The following is an 11053-nucleotide window of genomic DNA, read 5'->3' as shown; positions in this document are numbered from 1 at the left end:
TTTTATCTGGGAACCTGCTTTGTCATATCTCTGAGCAAATGAATTAGCCTTTTCACAACTGGATTTTCAATCACAGAATCACAGAATGGTTGAGGTTGGAAGGGGCCTCTGGAGGTCACCTGGCCGAACCCCCCTGTTTTTTCCTTAGGTCTTGATGTTTACTTTTTGCTTGGGCTTTCTGATGCCTTGATTAAACCACATGGTATTTCTGTGAGATGTTTAAGAGAGGCATTATGTCCACCTTAAAAATAAATTGCTGGACCAGAGGGAAATGCTTTATCTTCTCCACAGCTGGATATTAAGGTGATGGCAGAACAGGCAGGAAACCCATTGAGGGATTCAGGTTCTAAGCACAGGAGCTTGATACCGCTTGGGATGCCCTGGGTTATCCTGTGTGGGCTGCTGCTGCTGCCTCAGAAGAACATGAGCCTCCTGTCGGTCTTCCCTCATATCTCCCTGCTTTGCACGGGAGTTTGGGTGCCCTTTCATGTCCAAAATGCCGGAAAAGCTGCCTGTATTTGGGCCCCGTAATCTTAACCACCCAGCAGGAAGGTACTGCAACTCAGTTTTACCCTGTGTCTTCATTCCTTTCCTGGTTTTACCTTGGTACTGGTTCCCATGGCAGTGAAAGCCTTACTTGGCATATATGCCCAGACTGCATGGAGATTATGGCAATAACATTAACTTTGCTTTGAGATGCCTGACAGGCTTGTCTGTCTCATGTCCTTTCGAAGCTGTAGACCCTGCAGTTTGTGCAGGAGGGCAGGGCTGGTGAGGTGAAAGTACTGCGTTTGCCCCATGGAACTCTTGCTTTGGGCAGGGGCAGCTAGCAGGAGAAGAGAGGAGAGGAGGAGAAAAGAGTGTCAAAGGAGAAAGGGAGGAAGCAGAGGCAGAGCTGTGGGGGAAGAGACTTCACGGAGTACGCGGAGAAGCAGAGAGCACTGGAGGAAAGGATGAGGTAGGGAAGCATGGCTATACACGGAAGAGAGCGCTGAATGCAGTGGAAGGTAGAACCAGTCTGGAGGGCAGTAATGGAACAGGAGCTGGGGATAAAGGAGAGGCTGTGAGAGTTCCGTTGGGAGTATAAAACCTGAAGAACACGGCAGGAAGGAATAAGCAGCCTGAAGGGAAAAAGGGACGAAAGAAGGATTATTTGTGTGCATCCCTATGCGGAGATTTGATACGAGCGGCTGAAGGGATCATTGTGATTTTATATGATGGTTTGAAAGGATGTGATGAATGAGGCATTAGAAATAGTGTACCCAAAGGGATCAAATGATGTCACTCCAGAAGGGGACTGAATTGTGACAGTCGGATCCCTTTCAGTAGGTGAAATTCCAGTTTGGATGTCACCTGAGAGAAAATCAACGAGAGGGTGAGGAATCTCCTCACCTCAGCACAGGCCAAGCAGCGGCTTGCGACTGTGCGTGTTAACATTACAGGTCAAGGGCCACCAGTGCTGACCTGACAGTGTCTCCTGATTATCTGCCCTTTCTGGCATGTCAGGATTTTTGCCCATTTAGCTACCATTCTACCCTGAGTCCATACATATGCCTGTTTAGTTGTTGGTAGCCAGTTATCTGCCTGACAAAGCTGGCCACGTCCAGGAATGCTCTGTTGCTGCGGAGTGCCACGGAGCAGGGGCTAGAAGGGATGACTTGGCTTTCTATTTGTGAATGAGAACAGTGGTGCTGTCTGAGACACCAGAAGAAATCATATAAATTTAAATAGCACTTGGGACCTCAGAAACAAAGGGATAAACAGCTGTGTCAATATAAGCCCACTGCCATTGACCAGAGAAAGGGTGAATCACTGTATTTGTTCTCTTTTTCCAGCTACAGTAATAATAGTTGGTCCAACAGGACATTGCCTTTCTCCTGCAGTCCACGTGTCTCTTTTCCCCGTGTCTTCCAAAAAGGCTACTGCAGCCACGCTGTTCAGCACTGGCATAGAGAAGGCTCTTTCAGTCTGTCACTGATTTTTATTTCAGTGACAAATCCAAGCCTGAGGTATTTATTTATTTCACAGTCAAGGGAAGGGCTATAGATCCAAATCACTGATGCTCCCTCCCTCCCTCCCTGCCTCTTCTATACAGGCTATGAGTGGGAATTGCCCACCTCAGATGGCAGAAGTGACAGAATACTTGCTCTTACTCTCTAACTTTTTGGGTTGTAAAACAGCCTAAACACCAAGACTGTAATGATTAATAACCCTGTAGGGGTTAGATGGTAAGTGATCTTGTATGAGTCAGGCTTTCAGGATAAGGCTCTTCATTTCACTTAAGTAATTTTCCATTGTTTAGCTAATTGGTAGCATCTGTTTATAGTTTTGAGTTACACAAACATCAAAAGCCTCGGTTAGCCTTGCGCTAGCCTGAAGGAACCACCCTAGAAGAAAGAAGAGGAATGTATGAACGAGGATGAATGAATCAGTGTTGCTAGCCCCATGCAAGACGCAGAAATCGAATTAACATTTCATTTCACTTTCTAGTTCTACAGACTGCGTTATTTAACACCTCTAGCTGTTGCCGTAAAGAGGCACGTGGCTCACAGCTCCCTAATTAGTTGCAAGTTTAAAGTGTTTACAGGGGTAGGACCGGATGTTTCAACAGGGGAAATTTACATCACCAAACCCCAAGCCCTCAGATGATATTTCCCACTAAATTTATCTGTATTTATCTGGTAATTTGCCTGTAGCATGATTGCCCACTGTTTGCTTCAGTGCCTGAAATGACATTTGCTAATCTGTTTATACGTGCAATACAGCAGTGGGAAAACTCAATATCCAGTCATAAACTTGTTTAGCAAGAATTTGAGAATGAGAGGAGGTGGAAAACTGCACAACCGGTACTTCAGGCACAGCATCACGAAAGCATTTTCTGTATTACACGGTGCTTACTGTGATAGATACTTAGCTTCCACTCTCAACTGGAAGTCCTAGTTTTTCCCCAAGCAACATTGTGTGCCAATCCCTGTAAGAATATAAGAGTTTATTTTCACTCTTCAAACTCTGTGACACTGTCCCTCATGCCATCCTCAACTGGAGAGATGTGGATTTGACAGATGAACCACTCAGGGGATAAGGAATTGGCTGGGTGGCCGCACTCAAAGAGTGACGGTCAACAGCTCGATATCTGAGTGGAGAGCAGTGACGAGCGGTGTTCTTCAGGGGTCAGTATTGGGACCGGCCCTGTTTAACATCTTTGTCAGTGACATGGACAGTGGCATTGAGTGCACCCTTGGCAAGTTTGGCGACGACACCAAGCTGTGTGGTGCGGTCGACACGCTGGAGGGAAGGGATGTGCCATCCAGAGGGACCTGGACAGGCTTGAGAGGTGGCCCTGTGAGAACCTCATGAAGTTCAACAAGGCCAAGTGGAAGGTCCTGCACATGGGTTCGGACAATCCCAAGCACAAACACAGGCTGGGCAATGATGAGTGGATTGAGAGCAACCCTGCGGAGAAGGACTTGGGGTTGTTAGTGGATGGAAAACTGACTGTGAGCCAGCAATGTGCGCTTGCAGCCCAGAAAGCCAACCGTATCCTGGGCTGCATCAAGAGAAGTGTGGCCAGCAGGTCGAGGGAGGTGATTCTCCCCCTCTACTCCACTCTCATGAGACCCCCCCTGCAGTGCTGTGTCCAGCTCTGGGGCCCCCAACATAAGAAGGACGTGGACCTGCTCGAGCGGGTCCAGAGGAGGCCATGAAGGTGATCAGAGGGCTGCTGAAGCACCTCCCCTGTGAGGACAGGCTGAGAGAGTTGGGGTTGTTCAGCCTGGAGACGGGAAGACTCCGGGGAGACCTTATAGCGGCTTTCCAGTACTTAAAGGGGGCCTATGGAAAAGATGGGGAGGGACTCTTTATCAGGGGATTGTGGTGGTAGGATGAGGCATAATGGTTTTAAACCGGAAGGAGGTAGATTTAGATTAGGGACTAGGAAGAAATTCTTTCCTGTGAGGGTGGTGAGACACTGGAACAGGCTGCCCAGAGAGGTTGTGGCTGCCCGCTCCCTGGAAGTGTTCAAGGCCAGGTTGGACGGGGCTCTGAGCAACCTGGTCTGGTAGAAGGTGTCCTGGCTCATGACAGGGGTGTAGGAACTAGATTATCTTTAAGCTCCCTTCCAACCCCAACCATTCTAGGATTCTAGGATTCTATGAAACAGGAGGGAGAGCAATAAAACCCATGAACCTACTATTAGAAAGTGCTACACATAAAAGACAGGCAGCAGAAGCCAGGCTTTATCTATTTGTGAGCATGATAGCAGCCGCTGTTGTCCTGTCTTCCTACTGTATCTGACCTCAAACACTGAAGAACAAAATTCTTGATGAAATCGAACAATGTTTTTTTTTTTCACCAGCACTGATATTTTCTAATGAGGAAGTCCATTTTGTGTAGTCGTTCTAATACTCTGTGTAGTTAATTGTGTAGTACTTTGGCACAGTTTATGCAGGAATGACTCTGAGATTGAGAAATGACCCTGCAGCATATGAGAAACATAGAGGAATGGGTTCCTAGGGTGTCTTCTGTTCTCTGACTCACAGCAGCCCTTTGTAATGCTGACTGCTACTTACTTAAGTACATAAAACACTTCTCTGGTGATAAAAAGCTTGTAACCCCAAAGAATCCCGTTATATTCAGAACAGCTAGTTGTATCAATCAGAGACTATTTTTGTCGCAACCTTTAGATGGCGAGAGAGGTCCAGTGAATTTCTTTTGTTGTTTCTTTTGGCCCTGGCTTGCTAAAATAAGGTTCAATGATCCAACTCTCCAGCAGGCTACAAGGGACAGAGGACAGTGTCTGTTGCCCTGGACTGGTTCAACTCTAGGAAACAAGTGAAAGCTTTACTTTGGACTATATGTTTTTATCTGTTCTCTTGAAGATAAGCAATGAATTAACTTGAGGTGTCTTTGCTAGGGAGCCTCTGTGATGTCCTTGAAAGAGAGTCTGTCTGTCTGAGGCATTCCCTGTACGACGACTCAAAGGAGTAAAGTCGGTTTTATCAGAGAGGTAAGCAGCCTTAGCCTTATGGTATCCTGAATTTATTATAGATCCAGAAAGATTATAAGTGAGCCACAGCATCAGCAAGAGAAACCGTAGTGACAGTAGTCTAAGAAATCCTATTTCCTCATTCTGGAACTGCAGGTGATTGCTGACTACAGGGTGGGTGTTAAGCTATTAAAATTTAGTGTATCATAACAGAATTGGAGCATCTAGCTCTCTTTGAATTTCTGAGGAGTTCAGCTCTTTTTCAGCTCTGTCATACTGACAGAGTAAAACTGGCAAAATACTGTGAAAACCACAGCTGTCCAGTTTGGTGGCAGTACAACTGAAAAACCTAGGATTAACACTCCTTTCCCAAATGCCAGCAGATTTGTACTATGGGTTTTCGTTCAGTTTTTGCCTGGCCAGCTTGATTCTGGAGATTCACTGTAGCTGTGCCAGCATGATACATTCTCATCAGATGTACTGCATTGGTGCCTGCTGTCAGTCTAAGCAGGAGCACCTTGGGTGCTTCTCAGCTGTCCTGCTGAATCTCTAGATCAGCATGGGGCCAGCTTTTGTAGGACATGTTGTTCTGTCCCAATCTACCAGTACTACTCACTTGAGAAGGCTGGTCTTTGCTAGACTAAGACCTTGCCAGAGCCGGTACTGCTCTCCATCATTTCAGCACTGATTTCTTCTCCAAAGTCTGTATATGGCATATGGCATAGACTAAATTTTAATAGCTTAACACCCACCCTCTCTGAAAATCTATTCAGAAATGCTACACAGAATTCCCAATGCAGAATCCATCTTTCATGCTGACCAAAGCACACAAGTGAGGGAGACACCCACCCTGTGGATTTTATGGTAAAGCAGTTATTGGCAGACTTTTAAAATTGTTTTCATGCACAAACACAAAACTGGTAGAGAGAGAAACTGGTGAATTTCATACGTCCTTTTCAGAACCCTGAGTTTAGAGTCTAAGTGACTGGACAGCTAAAACCAGAAAAGAGATGGCAGTCAGCAATCACCTACACTACTGTCACTACGGTTTCTCTTGCTGATGCTGTGGCTCACTTATAATCTTTCTGGATCTATAATAAATTCAGGATACCATAAGGCTAAGGCTGCTTACCTCTCTGATAAAACCGACTTTACTCCTTTGAGTCGTCGTACAGGGAATGCCTCAGACAGACAGACTCTCTTTCAAGGACATCACAGAGGCTCCCTAGCAAAGACACCTCAAGTTAATTCATTGCTTATCTTCAAGAGAACAGATAAAAACATATAGTCCAAAGTAAAGCTTTCACTTGTTTCCTAGAGTTGAACCAGTCCAGGGCAACAGACACTGTCCTCTGTCCCTTGTAGCCTGCTGGAGAGTTGGATCATTGAACCTTATTTTAGCAAGCCAGGGCCAAAAGAAACAACAAAAGAAATTCACTGGACCTCTCTCGCCATCTAAAGGTTGCGACAAAAATAGTCTCTGATTGATACAACTAGCTGTTCTGAATATAACGGGATTCTTTGGGGTTACAAGCTTTTTATCACCAGAGAAGTGTTTTATGTACTTAAGTAAGTAGCAGTCAGCATTACAAAGGGCTGCTGTGAGTCAGAGAACAGAAGACACCCTAGGAACCCATTCCTCTATGTTTCTCATATGCTGCAGGGTCATTTCTCAATCTCAGAGTCATTCCTGCATAAACTGTGCCAAAGTACTACACAATTAACTACACAGAGTATTAGAACGACTACACAAAATGGACTTCCTCATTAGAAAATATCAGTGCTGGTGAAAAAAAAAAACATTGTTCGATTTCATCAAGAATTTTGTTCTTCAGTGTTTGAGGTCAGATACAGTAGGAAGACAGGACAACAGCGGCTGCTATCATGCTCACAAATAGATAAAGCCTGGCTTCTGCTGCCTGTCTTTTATGTGTAGCACTTTCTAATAGTAGGTTCATGGGTTTTATTGCTCTCCCTCCTGTTTCATAGAATCCTAGAATCCTAGAATGGTTGGGGTTGGAAGGGAGCTTAAAGATAATCTAGTTCCTACACCCCTGTCATGAGCCAGGACACCTTCTACCAGACCAGGTTGCTCAGAGCCCCGTCCAACCTGGCCTTGAACACTTCCAGGGAGCGGGCAGCCACAACCTCTCTGGGCAGCCTGTTCCAGTGTCTCACCACCCTCACAGGAAAGAATTTCTTCCTAGTCCCTAATCTAAATCTACCTCCTTCCGGTTTAAAACCATTATGCCTCATCCTACCACCACAATCCCCTGATAAAGAGTCCCTCCCCATCTTTTCCATAGGCCCCCTTTAAGTACTGGAAAGCCGCTATAAGGTCTCCCCGGAGTCTTCCCGTCTCCAGGCTGAACAACCCCAACTCTCTCAGCCTGTCCTCACAGGGGAGGTGCTTCAGCAGCCCTCTGATCACCTTCATGGCCTCCTCTGGACCCGCTCGAGCAGGTCCACGTCCTTCTTATGTTGGGGGCCCCAGAGCTGGACACAGCACTGCAGGGGGGGTCTCATGAGAGTGGAGTAGAGGGGGAGAATCACCTCCCTCGACCTGCTGGCCACACTTCTCTTGATGCAGCCCAGGATACGGTTGGCTTTCTGGGCTGCAAGCGCACATTGCTGGCTCACAGTCAGTTTTCCATCCACTAACAACCCCAAGTCCTTCTCCGCAGGGTTGCTCTCAATCCACTCATCATTGCCCAGCCTGTGTTTGTGCTTGGGATTGTCCGAACCCATGTGCAGGACCTTCCACTTGGCCTTGTTGAACTTCATGAGGTTCTCACAGGGCCACCTCTCAAGCCTGTCCAGGTCCCTCTGGATGGCACATCCCTTCCCTCCAGCGTGTCGACCGCACCACACAGCTTGGTGTCGTCGCCAAACTTGCCAAGGGTGCACTCAATGCCACTGTCCATGTCACTGACAAAGATGTTAAACAGGGCCGGTCCCAATACTGACCCCTGAAGAACACCGCTCGTCACTGCTCTCCACTCAGATATCGAGCTGTTGACCGTCACTCTTTGAGTGCGGCCACCCAGCCAATTCCTTATCCCCTGAGTGGTTCATCTGTCAAATCCACATCTCTCCAGTTGAGGATGGCATGAGGGACAGTGTCACAGAGTTTGAAGAGTGAAAATAAACTCTTATATTCTTACAGGGATTGGCACACAATGTTGCTTGGGGAAAAACTAGGACTTCCAGTTGAGAGTGGAAGCTAAGTATCTATCACAGTAAGCACCGTGTAATACAGAAAATGCTTTCGTGATGCTGTGCCTGAAGTACCGGTTGTGCAGTTTTCCACCTCCTCTCATTCTCAAATTCTTGCTAAACAAGTTTATGACTGGATATTGAGTTTTCCCACTGCTGTATTGCACGTATAAACAGATTAGCAAATGTCATTTCAGGCACTGAAGCAAACAGTGGGCAATCATGCTACAGGCAAATTACCAGATAAATACAGATAAATTTAGTGGGAAATATCATCTGAGGGCTTGGGGTTTGGTGATGTAAATTTCCCCTGTTGAAACATCCGGTCCTACCCCTGTAAACACTTTAAACTTGCAACTAATTAGGGAGCTGTGAGCCACGTGCCTCTTTACGGCAACAGCTAGAGGTGTTAAATAACGCAGTCTGTAGAACTAGAAAGTGAAATGAAATGTTAATTCGATTTCTGCGTCTTGCATGGGGCTAGCAACACTGATTCATTCATCCTCGTTCATACATTCCTCTTCTTTCTTCTAGGGTGGTTCCTTCAGGCTAGCGCAAGGCTAACCGAGGCTTTTGATGTTTGTGTAACTCAAAACTATAAACAGATGCTACCAATTAGCTAAACAATGGAAAATTACTTAAGTGAAATGAAGAGCCTTATCCTGAAAGCCTGACTCATACAAGATCACTTACCATCTAACCCCTACAGGGTTATTAATCATTACAGTCTTGGTGTTTAGGCTGTTTTACAACCCAAAAAGTTAGAGAGTCAGAGCAAGTATTCTGTCACTTCTGCCATCTGAGGTGGGCAATTCCCACTCATAGCCTGTATAGAAGAGGCAGGGAGGGAGGGAGGGAGCATCAGTGATTTGGATCTATAGCCCTTCCCTTGACTGTGAAATAAATAAATACCTCAGGCTTGGATTTGTCACTGAAATAAAAATCAGTGACAGACTGAAAGAGCCTTCTCTATGCCAGTGCTGAACAGCGTGGCTGCAGTAGCCTTTTTGGAAGACACGGGGAAAAGAGACACGTGGACTGCAGGAGAAAGGCAATGTCCTGTTGGACCAACTATTATTACTGTAGCTGGAAAAAGAGAACAAATACAGTGATTCACCCTTTCTCTGGTCAATGGCAGTGGGCTTATATTGACACAGCTGTTTATCCCTTTGTTTCTGAGGTCCCAAGTGCTATTTAAATTTATATGATTTCTTCTGGTGTCTCAGACAGCACCACTGTTCTCATTCACAAATAGAAAGCCAAGTCATCCCTTCTAGCCCCTGCTCCGTGGCACTCCGCAGCAACAGAGCATTCCTGGACGTGGCCAGCTTTGTCAGGCAGATAACTGGCTACCAACAACTAAACAGGCATATGTATGGACTCAGGGTAGAATGGTAGCTAAATGGGCAAAAATCCTGACATGCCAGAAAGGGCAGATAATCAGGAGACACTGTCAGGTCAGCACTGGTGGCCCTTGACCTGTAATGTTAACACGCACAGTCGCAAGCCGCTGCTTGGCCTGTGCTGAGGTGAGGAGATTCCTCACCCTCTCGTTGATTTTCTCTCAGGTGACATCCAAACTGGAATTTCACCTACTGAAAGGGATCCGACTGTCACAATTCAGTCCCCTTCTGGAGTGACATCATTTGATCCCTTTGGGTACACTATTTCTAATGCCTCATTCATCACATCCTTTCAAACCATCATATAAAATCACAATGATCCCTTCAGCCGCTCGTATCAAATCTCCGCATAGGGATGCACACAAATAATCCTTCTTTCGTCCCTTTTTCCCTTCAGGCTGCTTATTCCTTCCTGCCGTGTTCTTCAGGTTTTATACTCCCAACGGAACTCTCACAGCCTCTCCTTTATCCCCAGCTCCTGTTCCATTACTGCCCTCCAGACTGGTTCTACCTTCCACTGCATTCAGCGCTCTCTTCCGTGTATAGCCATGCTTCCCTACCTCATCCTTTCCTCCAGTGCTCTCTGCTTCTCCGCGTACTCCGTGAAGTCTCTTCCCCCACAGCTCTGCCTCTGCTTCCTCCCTTTCTCCTTTGACACTCTTTTCTCCTCCTCTCCTCTCTTCTCCTGCTAGCTGCCCCTGCCCAAAGCAAGAGTTCCATGGGGCAAACGCAGTACTTTCACCTCACCAGCCCTGCCCTCCTGCACAAACTGCAGGGTCTACAGCTTCGAAAGGACATGAGACAGACAAGCCTGTCAGGCATCTCAAAGCAAAGTTAATGTTATTGCCATAATCTCCATGCAGTCTGGGCATATATGCCAAGTAAGGCTTTCACTGCCATGGGAACCAGTACCAAGGTAAAACCAGGAAAGGAATGAAGACACAGGGTAAAACTGAGTTGCAGTACCTTCCTGCTGGGTGGTTAAGATTACGGGGCCCAAATACAGGCAGCTTTTCCGGCATTTTGGACATGAAAGGGCACCCAAACTCCCGTGCAAAGCAGGGAGATATGAGGGAAGACCGACAGGAGGCTCATGTTCTTCTGAGGCAGCAGCAGCAGCCCACACAGGATAACCCAGGGCATCCCAAGCGGTATCAAGCTCCTGTGCTTAGAACCTGAATCCCCCAATGGGTTTCCTGCCTGTTCTGCCATCACCTTAATATCCAGCTGTGGAGAAGATAAAGCATTTCCCTCTGGTCCAGCGATTTATTTTTAAGGTGGACATAACGCCTCTCTTAAGCATCTCACAGAAATACCATGTGGTTTAATCAAGGCATCAGAAAGCCCAAGCAAAAAGTAAACATCAAGACCTAAGGAAAAAACAGGGGGATTTGGCCACGTGACCTCCAGAGGCCCCTTCCAACCTCAACCGTTCTGTGATTCTGTGATT

Source organism: Strix aluco, chromosome Z, assembly GCF_031877795.1.
Source record: "Strix aluco isolate bStrAlu1 chromosome Z, bStrAlu1.hap1, whole genome shotgun sequence".
Taxonomy (NCBI): Eukaryota; Metazoa; Chordata; class Aves; order Strigiformes; family Strigidae; genus Strix; species Strix aluco.
This window is presented reverse-complemented; position numbering follows the sequence as displayed.